At 55.2% G+C, this 10,929-nt stretch overlaps 1 protein-coding gene across 2 annotated transcripts in view; it reads right to left on the bottom strand.

Moving 5' to 3' along the window:
- SMAD6 (SMAD family member 6) overlaps window positions 1–10,929 on the bottom strand; it is a 75,707-nt gene that overhangs the window by 2,172 nt on the left and 62,606 nt on the right. The window lies entirely within an intron of this gene.

Below are 10,929 nucleotides of genomic sequence, written 5' to 3'. Positions count from 1 at the left end.
GAGGCCACCTTCTCCTCATTTTACAGCTGAGGATCCAAGACTTGGCAGACACCAGCAGCCTGCCAAAGGCCACACAGCTAGTGCGTGGCCCGGCCTGGGTCTGAGCCCTGCCAGTCCAAGCCTCCACCTGAACAGAGTGGGGTTAAGCTATTAGGGGGCGTAAATCACCACTCGAAGGGGACCCGGGCACAGGAAGACACGGTGGGGTGGGGGAGTTGGCCCCCAGAATCCCTTCCAGCCCAGAATGTTCCCAGCCTTGGCCTTGAGCATGATGCCTAGTTTCCCAGTAACCCCCACCCTCCACCCCTCAAGGTGGCTCTCTTGGCATTAAGTGCAGATTTTCACCCGAACTGCAGGCCCTTCCGTGAGACAGGGAAGCTGAGGGTCTCTGAATGTTAAAGCAAATTGCCCCGCAAGGGCTCCAGGGATCGCCAGCTCTCAAAGGTGTGTGCTGCTCCTCTCTGAGCCTCAGTTTCCCCATGGACAGCAAAGGGGTGGCCTGGATGACTGGAATTCCCTTCCCCTCCAGCTTGAGGCATGTCTGCATGTCCACAGGTCTGGATGAACAATTTTCTGACACCAGACCGAAGGCCACACAGAGGCCTGGGCAGCCCCATCTTTGCCGCTCCCGTGTGTGGCCAGCTTCTCAGATTCTGAAACCTGGTCTTTCAGAATCTGGTCTTTCCTTTGAGCTCAGAGTTCTGGGAAGCAGGTGGGCATCCGTGACTGCCCCGTGGGGGGACATGTTCCCACACAGCCCTTAGATGGGGCTCATGCACAGAGGGAGCGGTTCTCCCGAGAATGGGATGGGAGCACAGTGAGGCACTTCACGGTGTGGCTTCTCCTAGGGAAACTGATCAAAGTCCAACCAAACCCGAGGAAGAAAACACTGCTAACAACTTCATTCAGGAGCCTGGGTGAGGTCAGCTGTCTGCCTTCAGCCCAGCCCCGCCTAGAAGCCCCAGAGTGGCAGGGTGACAGGGCCCCTCCGATCCTCCCATGCGCTGGCAGGCCCACCCAGCCACCTAGCAGGAAAGTGTCTTCCTGAAGGGCGTCCCATAGGCTGCCAACTCCGCTGAGGCCTTGGACTGGGCAGAGCCCCAAAGGGCGTGCCCCTCACCCTCTGCCTGGTGTTGAGGTCCCAGACACAGGTCCCCAGGTCACTCCTGATAATGTATTAATTTGCCTCCAAGTCCCCTCCAGGCCCCTCCTGGTTCTGGCCAGTGTGCGGGGAGGGGGGGGGGTGTGGAGAGAAAAGACACAGGTCCTTGCCCTCAGCTGACTCGCCCCTTGGCCAGCAGGTAGAGAAACAGCTCTAGCTTGGGTGGGCGACCAAGCTGCAGGCAACTAGGCGGGTCCCAGCAGGTGGACAGCCAAGAACACTGCAAGCTATGGCCCCTCTCTCCATCCATCCATCCACCCATCCGGTACAGGTCTGGGAGTTTCCAAGAGGTAGGAAAGCAGCACGATCCCGGCCCGGCCGTGAAACTCCAGCGCCGGTCTTCTCATGAGCAGTGAGAGTCCCTTTAGTGTACCAGAAACAGAGAGGGAGGGAAGCAAACACCTGTGCCTGCAGAATGCTGGGTGACAGGAGAGGACACGCGTCACTGAGAGCCTTGCATCAGCCAGGCACCTTCTTCCCAACAGCCTTGGTTCACCTCTATTACCAGCCCATTCCACAGGTGAGGAAACTGAGGCCCAGGGAGGTGCCATGAGCTGGTCGAGGGTACACATGAGAGATTGCCAGGGCCAGCCTCAGTGCCAGGCCACACTCCGGGGGGGGCCGTCTCCACACTCCGGGTAGACTCCCCGCTGAAGCCCCTGCACTGAACAAGTCCCCTCCCTTCTCTAAGCCTCAGGGTTCCTGTGTGTGACCAGACTGCTCTCACGGTCTGAATCCTAGAGGTGCTCACCCACAAGCCGGTGAGTCACTCCGCCCCCCCCCACCCCGTGAAAGGCCTTCGCTCCCCGAGGGCGCACCGCAGCTTCACTGAGTGAGGCTTACTGCTATCCCCCCTCTACAGATAAGGCTCAGAGGGCCACTCAGTCATAAAGTGGCAGCTCTGCCCCAGGGTGGAGCCACTCCATCATAAAAGGTGAAGCAGCACTTTGGCAGTCAGAAAGGGGGGGTGGGGAGGAGGGGGAGGAGGGAGGTTGAGAGTAATGGAATTGAGGGCGGGTGGGGGGGATACTTCCTGTCCCCCTCCTCTTAGCTCCTTCCACCCCGGCCAAGCCAAATGCCCCTCATCATCTACCCCCACCTCATCAATACCCATGTTCCAGCCTTGCTCTAGCACTCCTCATGGGGATCGGCTCCTGTGCTTGGGAAATGAACCCCACAGAGCTGCCTGGGCCCGGCCTCACCTCCTGCGCCCTCTCTGGTTAAGCAAACTGGGTAACACTTCATCACACCTGGGCTCCTGGCCAAGTCTTTCAAATTCCAGAAGATGGACGCTGCCTCTGAGAAGCCCTCTCTGGTTTCTCCCTCCCACGCACCTGCGGCCTTCAATGCAGTCACTCCCTAGGCCTGAGCAGGTGTCAGTGCTGTTGGTCAGTGCCCCTGGCCGGTCTAAACTTTCCAGTAGGAAGGGGTGGGCCTCCATCCTCTCTACCTCTGTCCCAAGACTGCAGGTATCCCTAGGGTGCTCGAAGAACATGCTAAAAGGGAAGGAGGAAGGAACTAAAATTCATCCTAAGGGTCAGCCCACTGCCCTGACCCCCAGCTCCCATTGGATCCTGCCCAACAGGTGGGGCTGGTGGTCTCAGGCTCCAAGGGATGCTGGGCAAGGACTGAGGTCTGAGGTCTCCCGAGAGCAAGCCAGCAAGTGAGCACATCACTATGCTCGGGGCTCCCTGTCCCCACCCAGCTCTTGGGTTCTTAGGGCTCCAGAGCTTGAGGGACCCACTGACATCATCTTGTCCAGGGAGCCCCAACACTTTGGGTTTTCACAAACCAATACATTGTTTAACAGAGGGACTGTGAATGTACAGGGTTACTACTGTTTTATTTTGTCATGTACAGACTTCTTAAAAACCCCAAGACCATCGACTACCACTAGCACAAAAGAAAGTATAATTTGATACTAATGAAATAGTTAGGACCTAAATCAGAAATGTAAAAGTTAACACAATTAGATTATAAGAAATTTTCTTATCTCTTTCATTGTGGACCAGTGAAAACGTAGAACAGAGACTGGCCTGTGAGAACCACTAATTGAATCCAATGTCCTTGTGCCCCAAGGACGGCACCCCAGGGGTCCAGGGGGACTCACCGAAGCACACACAGCAACAGATAGCAGAACTGGGACCAGAACTTGGGACCCTAGAACTCTAATCCAATGCTTGTCACATGAGACGGACCTAAGGCTCTCACCACTGACTGGATGTGTGGCCATGGACCAGCCCCTGAGTGTCCCTAAGTCTCAGTCTCCCCACTTGTAAAATGGACTTATTCATAATCCAGCGTCTCATTTATATAGTCCATCTTTGGATTTTCTGGAAACTCCAGCAGCAGATCAGTTGGGTGCAGAAAGAAGTAGCTGTCTGTTTACCGGCCCCAGAGCTGGCCCTAACCCTTCAAAGGCCAGGCAGGGCTCCTTAGGGGTGTCGGGGGTCATGACCCAGGGTCACCACCACGGGAGGGTACAACAGGATAGTGGATGGCAGCATCCCTCACTGTACTGATGGGAAGGTTTAGCTTCTAGCCTGGAACCCGAGGTTAAAGAGAGGTGCTCACCAGCATAGGAATGAGGAATGGAGCAAGAATAGCTGAATGTCTAGAACAAAGTCAAGGGCCACTGTGGCTCGGTTTACACACACACACACACACACACCCGCCCCCGTGTGGATTCGGGTCTCAGGCAGTGTGGCTGATACAGGCTGACCTGCTTGCTCCCTGCAAATGAGAAGGCCGGCCCCCCAAACCTCTGCCCTCCCCATGGTGGCAGAGCCCCACTCCACCACTATGCTCCTCGTCCTCAGCCTGGCTGCCGCTCAGGGTGCGAGGGGACAGTCTTTTGCAGAAGATCTTTTTCTCCTCGTGGCTCCAAGGCTGTGGTCCCGCCATCAACCTAATTAGGAACCAGCTCCTTAATTGCAAATAAATACCAGGGAGTCAGACCCGAGTGCACAACATCAAAGATGACCGCGCTCTGACCGAAACTCTTGCTCACTACCCCCTGCTCGGGGCCTGGCCTAGTTCCCAGCCAGACTCTGGGTCCTGGCTCGGAGGGCTCTGGGGTGGGGGGGGTGGTAGGAGAGGAGAGGTGCGGTCTGGCGCTGTGTCTGGGGCAGAGTGGCCCCAGGCTGGGGGGGCGGGGGGTCTGGAGTCCTGCAGTCAGGGGTCCTGCCTCTGGGCCTGCACTGGGCAGTTCATCTTCCTTCTCCGGGCCTCAGGCTTCCCATGTGAATCATGAGCTCGAGATCTCTGTGATTTAGTGAATATTCACAACAGCTCCACCTGCAGTCACCAAACCAGGCAGATGGCTCAGGTGTCCATCAACGGGAGGATGGGTATTAGGGCCTGAATATTTGTGAACCCCTGAAATTCAGATACTGAAATCCTAACCCCCCAGTGCGATAGCCTTTGAAGGTGGGGCCTTTGGGAGGTGATTCGGTCATGAGGGTAGAACCCTCATTAATGGGATTAGTGGCCTTAGAAGAGAGGCCCCGGAGAGCTCCCTCACCTTCTGCCCTCCTGGGGACACAGCAAGAACACGGCCATCTAAGAACCAGGAGCTGGGCCCTCACTAGACACCAACACTGCCAGCACCTTGATCTTGGGCTCCCCAGCCCCAGGAATGGTAAGAAATAAATACGTGTTGTTGAAGCCCCCCAGGCTATGGCTTTTTTGTTATAGCAGCCCAAACAGACTAAGGTCATGGAAACACAGAAATAACGGACATCCGTACGATGGAACGCGACTCACGGATAAAAAGGAACGACCTAGTGAAACACACAACACCGTTGGTGAATCTCAAATGTATTGTGCTAAGTGAAAGAAGCCAGACACAGAAGATAGACTGTTTGTTTCTATTTATAGAACATCCTCGAGTAGACAAAACTAACCTACGGTGATAGAAATCAGAACAGGGTTTACCTCTGGGGAGCGGGAACGACTGGGAGGGGGCGTGAGGGAACATTCTGGAATGATGGACATGTTTGATATCTGGCTCGGTACCGTAGGAACTGGGGTGTACACACCGTCCAAACGCACCACCTATACTCAGAGGAGGGGTGCATTTCCATGTAGGTGCATTTCCAAGGTGCATTCCTTGAAAGAATGAAAATGTGCTGCTAGGTCAGCCCCCTGTGGCTGTCTTGGAGTGGCCTCAGCAGGGCTCTGCGGTAGCCCAGGGGACAGCCGCTGTGTTTCCAGACTAGGCAGGGGTGGCCCAGCCTCCCGGTGGTGCCCACATTCCTGCCACCAGAGGGTGGTGGACGCCTGCGGTGGGCAGGAGGAGACTGGCCCACAATAGGCGCTCTCCCCTACACCGGAGCCAGCCCCTCCAATGGTTGGCATTCCTTCCTCTCGGCCTCTCTGCCCAGTGAGGGTGCTGCGAGCCCAACGTGTAATTTGGGGAGGCGGGGGCTGCTGGGGCACCAAGGGGCCGACTGCAGCCTGGGGGGTGGCGGGAAGAGCTGAAATCCCAAGAAAAGCCTTTAGCTTCTTCGAATCAGCAGTTTTCTGTCAAAACAAAGGGCAGGAACGTTCCTATGTGCTCCCCCGTGGGCTGCACTCTCCAAAAGCCTGAGCATACGCAATGCAGCTTGTTTTCCTCGTGATCCCCCCCTTTCCATTTGGCCAAACTGCCTCGGACTGGGCCATCCTGTGAAGGGAACCGGAGATGTGCCCAGATTCAAGTCTCTGGGCCCTCAGGCTCTGAGAGAGAGACAGGAAGGCTCGCAGCATTGGCAGGCTGGGCCCCGCGTCCTCCTAGTCTCCAGGGTCTTGGCCAGGCAGCCCATACTCCTCCGTGTTCAAAGCCTTTGTTGCTGCTTCCCCCCCACTTGGGGCCACAACAGCCTCCCTGCCTCCCCTAGGGCTGGGTGGAAAGGGCTGACCCGGCCACACCTCACATGAGCACAGAGCTGGGGCAGACAGACCCAGACCCCACTGAGGGCTGGGAAGCAAGACTCAGAGGCCCAGAGAGGTGAAGTGACTTGCCCAGGGTCACCCAGTAAGTTGGGGACAGAGCCAGAGAGGAGCCCCAGTGTGTGGGGGGGGTGCTGGCTTTTCCAGTCCCCTTTTCGCGGGTCGCACTGGGGCCTCCTGCCCTCCTGGAAAGCTCCTTTCTTCTGTCCCATGTCATGCCTGTGGCTTCAAGTTCCCGCCCAACCGGCAGCTTTTTCATCTGCGGCTCCCAGGCCTGGGAGTAATTATGTGGCCCTGCATCTGGTTAACCTAACACCCCTTTAAAAGCCCTGTTTGCCCATTAGATAAGTAGTTTTTGTAATCAAACTTAAGGGGAGAAAAGGAGTTTCCACTTAACCTTCCTTTGTCATTTTAAGCTGCAGAAATGGCTTTGGGTTTTGCAGCAAGTCCAGAGATGCAGCATTAATTAGAGGCTCTTTTTTTTTTTTTTTTTTCTTTTGTTAAGGGAGGGGGAGACCAGTCCTTTATCCGCTGGGCTCTGGCAGTAAAAGCAGAGAAGGAATGCGCACGGGGCCATGTCATGTTAATGGTCAACAGCTTAGAACGAGCCTCTCTGCTGAACTCTTTCCAAAAGCAGGGCCCAGCTGACAGGAGTTTCCTCTTATTCGCTCCCACTCGCCCCTCCCCACCCCCCACCTCAGCTCCAGCACCTTTGGCTCTTAGAGGAAGCCCGGCTTCCAAGAGGAAGTTCCTAATCGGTCATTACATCACGGGCGGTCTGGCCACCGCTGCCGCCTGCCCAGGGTCCACCTCAGGGGCTCTCTCGGCTGCTGGTCTCCGGGGCCGAGGGCTGAGCTGGCCACCCCCCTGCAGGCAGTCGGCGGCTGCTCTGCTCGGGGATGGCCTCCCCCCACCCCCCAAGACAGGGATGAGATGGAAATGCCAAGGGGGAATGACAGCAGGGGAGGAGGGAGGCCAGGAAACAGGCTACGGGGCCCAAACTGACAACTTTGCAGAGGCAAAAACTGAGGCTCGGAAGAGATTAGGTGACTTGTCAAGGCACGGTGGAAATTCGCCACACGGCCGGGACCCATCGGGTGTCTCCTGCACATGGCTGGATTTAAGAGCGTGGGGGACGCCTGGGTGGCTCAGTCGGTTCAGCGTCTGCCTTCAGCTCAGGTCATGATCCCAGGGTCCTGGGATCGAGTCCCGCATCGGGCTCCCTGCTCCGCGGGGAGCCTGCTTCTCCCTCTGCCTCTGCCTCTCTCTCTCTATCTCTCATGAATAGATAAATGAAATCTTTAAAAAAAAAAAAAAAAAAGCGTGGGCTCAGGAGCACAGCTTCCTGCATGTGAATCTCAGCTCTGCCACTCACCAGCTGTGACATCTTGGGCACACGAGTTTACCTCCCCAGGCCTCAGTTTCCTGATCTGTGAAATGGGGATGCAACCATTGCTTATTTCATTGGGCAGCTGGGATTCATTTCAAGGGCATCAAATAATGCCTGGTTCGAAATAGGCACTCCAGAAATAACAGCTGTTCTTATTTTTCCTGATATTATTAACCACCGTAAATCTTATCTCTATATATTATTTGTATACATTATTTAATAGACTGAGTCAGCTCGTTGGTTCATAAAGGTATTCACATTAGGTAATGATATTTACAAAGATAAGACATGCCAATGGAGTTGAGAATCAAGGGGAAATAGTAGTAGTAGTAATAACAATAATAAAATAAACCAGCCAATAATACTAATAAACCAGCCACCATTTAATGAACCTTTACCAAATGCCAGGCAGAATATGAAGCACTTTAAATGCACTATTTCGACATACTGGCAAGTCACTTTACACTCCCACCACCCCTTTCAGTCATTCCCATTTCAAGATGAAGGAACCGAGGCCCAAATGTCAGGCAATGTGTCCATAGCCCTCAGCTAGGAAGTTGCGAAGCTGGGATTTGAGCTCGACTATCTAGGCTTTGATTAGACAGGGGACTCTGTGTTACTCTCGTGGTTGCCACCTGGAGGAGTAATGCCACAGGACTGCACAATGACCACCCAGCCAGGTCCACTCTGAGCTGGAATGGGAAGGCTCTATAAAGACTGGACATTAAAAGGGGTCCTTGGGGGCGCCTGGGTGGTTCAGTTGGTTAAGGGCCTGACTTCGACTCAGGTCATGATCTCAGGGTGCTGGGATCCCTGCTCAGTGGGGAGTCTGCTTGTCCCTCTCCCTCTCCCTCTGTCCATCCCCCACTCATCATGTGCACGTGCGCTTTCCCTCTCTAATAAATAAAATCTTTAAAAAAAGGGGGAGTCCCTGGATGTGGCAACGTGGGAGGCCACCACCCCACCACATGCCGCCCACCTTACCATTACCAGAGGGCAGTGGGGTTTTCAAAAAGCATGCCTTAGAACAGCTACCAACGGCCCCCTACACAGTCCTGCAAACATATATACTTCTTTAGTTTTTTAGTATAGTTTCTCCCACACACTCCCACCACCCCTCCAAAACCTGATGAGCGTTTTCTAGATGTTACAGTGCAGAATGGTGATCTTGGGAAAGGGCTACTAACCCCAGGTGAGTCCCTGAGGGTGGGGGGGAGGGGCTGGGCGCTCGGGCTCTTTATCCATTCTCTCTTTAGAAACTCCCAAGTCCAAGAGATGGAAACATCCCCCTTCTCAGAGGACGGACCCCAGGTTGGAGAGGCCACAAGGCAATGCAGGGTGGGAATCCTGACTGGCTGGCCTCACACTCTCTGTTGGGCCCTCCATGCTGCCTCATCTGCCCTTTCTGCTCTTTGGGGTGGTCCCCAGAGCCTCCGCCCTGGATGGGCTTAGGAGGGAGGGTGTGCAAGGATAGTCGGTGGCCATAGGCCATAACCAGCCTTCTCTAGGGAAAGACCTGTGGGGCACTGCAGGAAGGCTTTTCTTCCAGCCTTGGCGGCCTGACCCTGGCCTGCTCGGCCACACATCGCTGGTGGAACAAAGTAGCAGCCTGGGCTGAGGTGGGTAAGGTTTCCACTCCTTTATCAACTGTGCGGTATTCAAACAAGTCCTGAAAAGTGAACTCCTTGTGCACCCCTGACAGAAAACAAGTTCCCACCCGGGCCCTAACACACAGGCCTGCTCAGCCTTCCCCCCACCCCACTTTCCCTGGGACCTACTGCTTCAAGGGGGACAAAGCTGGGGCCCTGCTGCCATCAGCATCCGTCTCACTCTGCCACCCCGGCGAGATGTTCCAGGCTCCCTGCACCGAGGGAGGAGTGGCTTCCCCCGGGGTCTCTGTGCCCGGTCCCAGCTCCCTTCTTACAACACTGTGGGCAGCTTCAGCCTCTGAGAGCCACCCTGGGGCTGCCATCAGCCTGGGGGACCAGACGACACCAGAAACACCGTGCACCTGCCTGGACCAGCCTGGCCCTCCTAAAGGAAACCCAGGCACCTAAGCCAGAGACAGAAGACCCCAAGGAAGCAGGGCTGGGACCGAGTCGGGGTCGGGGAGAGAATTCTGGTTCCCTGGGCCTTGCGAGGGAAGGACGGAGAAGTGTCTATGAGGGGAGAGACAGCGATAAGCAGCTTATAAAATCAGCCCACATTTTCAAGAAGGAACCAGTTTCTGCAACAAAAGCCTCTGAACTTTGCTCCCATTCCAAGTCCTCTTTTGTCTTATCACCAAGTCAGACTCTGAATCTGTTTGTTTGTTTTCTTACCCAGAGACCTACTGGGGTGGGGAAGCCTTGCTTTTCATATTGCCCCTGGAAAGATTCTAAAATAACACTCTTTGTGCAAGATCATGAAGCTGGGCACCTCCTGGGTCCCCAGGAAAGAGGTGGAAGTTATGAGAAGGGAAGGGGCCCCCCCAATCCTCCCTGCCTGCAGGTGGGCCCTGTTGATGGCCCAATTCCCAAATTCACACACAAACTGGGCCCCTCCCCGGCCTTCAGCGTTCTCAGTCAGCTGAGACGGGTTTTCTTTTCTTCTTCTTCTTTTTTTTTTTAGATTTTATTTATTTATCTGTGAGAGATAAGAGAGAGAAAGAGCATGCACAAGATGCGGGACTCGATCCCAGAACCCCAGGACCATGACCTGAGCCAAAGGCAGATGCTTCACGGACTAAGCCACCCAGGCGCCCCATAAGCCGGGTTTTCATCTTCAAGCTTTAGTTGCCAACATTCGCTGATTCAACCCAACCTTGACTTCCCTGTTGAATCTGAGACCCCAGAGAACAAAATCGGCCCTTTGGGGGTTCAGATGGGGACAGCCTAGGCATGCGGCAGAGGTGCAGGATGCGGTCTGTGGCAGACGGTGGGGTGCTCCAGGGAAGCCTGTCTCCGGGCATGTTCCTGCCCTGCAGGCTCCCGGAGCCGGGAGAATTTGGGGCACCTCTGCTTTTCCCTTCTCTCCCAAATACAATTGGAGTTTTACTGGAAAACCTCCTGCCCCAGACTTCTGCTTGGACCCAATATAAAGCCACAAAAGCAAAGTACCCCCAAATCACCCTCCATCAGCCTGTCTCAGCTCTCAGGGGCAGGAACCCAGTGCTGGTATAGAAACAGCCTGAGGGATAAGCAGGTGAGGCCCCCCACAGCTTGGACCCCTCAAATCCCTGGCCCTACCACCTTCTGCCATTGGGGTCCCTTAGCTCCCTGTGCAGTGGACACCCTACTCTGCGTGTACTCTGTCCCACCCTACTCTCCCTTGATCTGGCAGCCTCCTGAGACTGCAAGTCTGCAAACTTGCAAAACTGGCACAAATCCAAACAGCTCTGTTACTGTGGGCAGATGCCGACATCTCTGAGAGCCAGGACCAGCGACACACTTTTGGGGATCAATAT

Source organism: Leptonychotes weddellii, chromosome 9 (genome assembly GCF_054177405.1).
Source record: "Leptonychotes weddellii isolate Sample4059 chromosome 9, ASM5417740v2, whole genome shotgun sequence".
NCBI classification, from domain to species: Eukaryota; Metazoa; Chordata; class Mammalia; order Carnivora; family Phocidae; genus Leptonychotes; species Leptonychotes weddellii.
The sequence above is the reverse complement of the archived record's forward strand: the minus strand, read 5'-3'. Positions and strand labels throughout refer to the sequence as shown.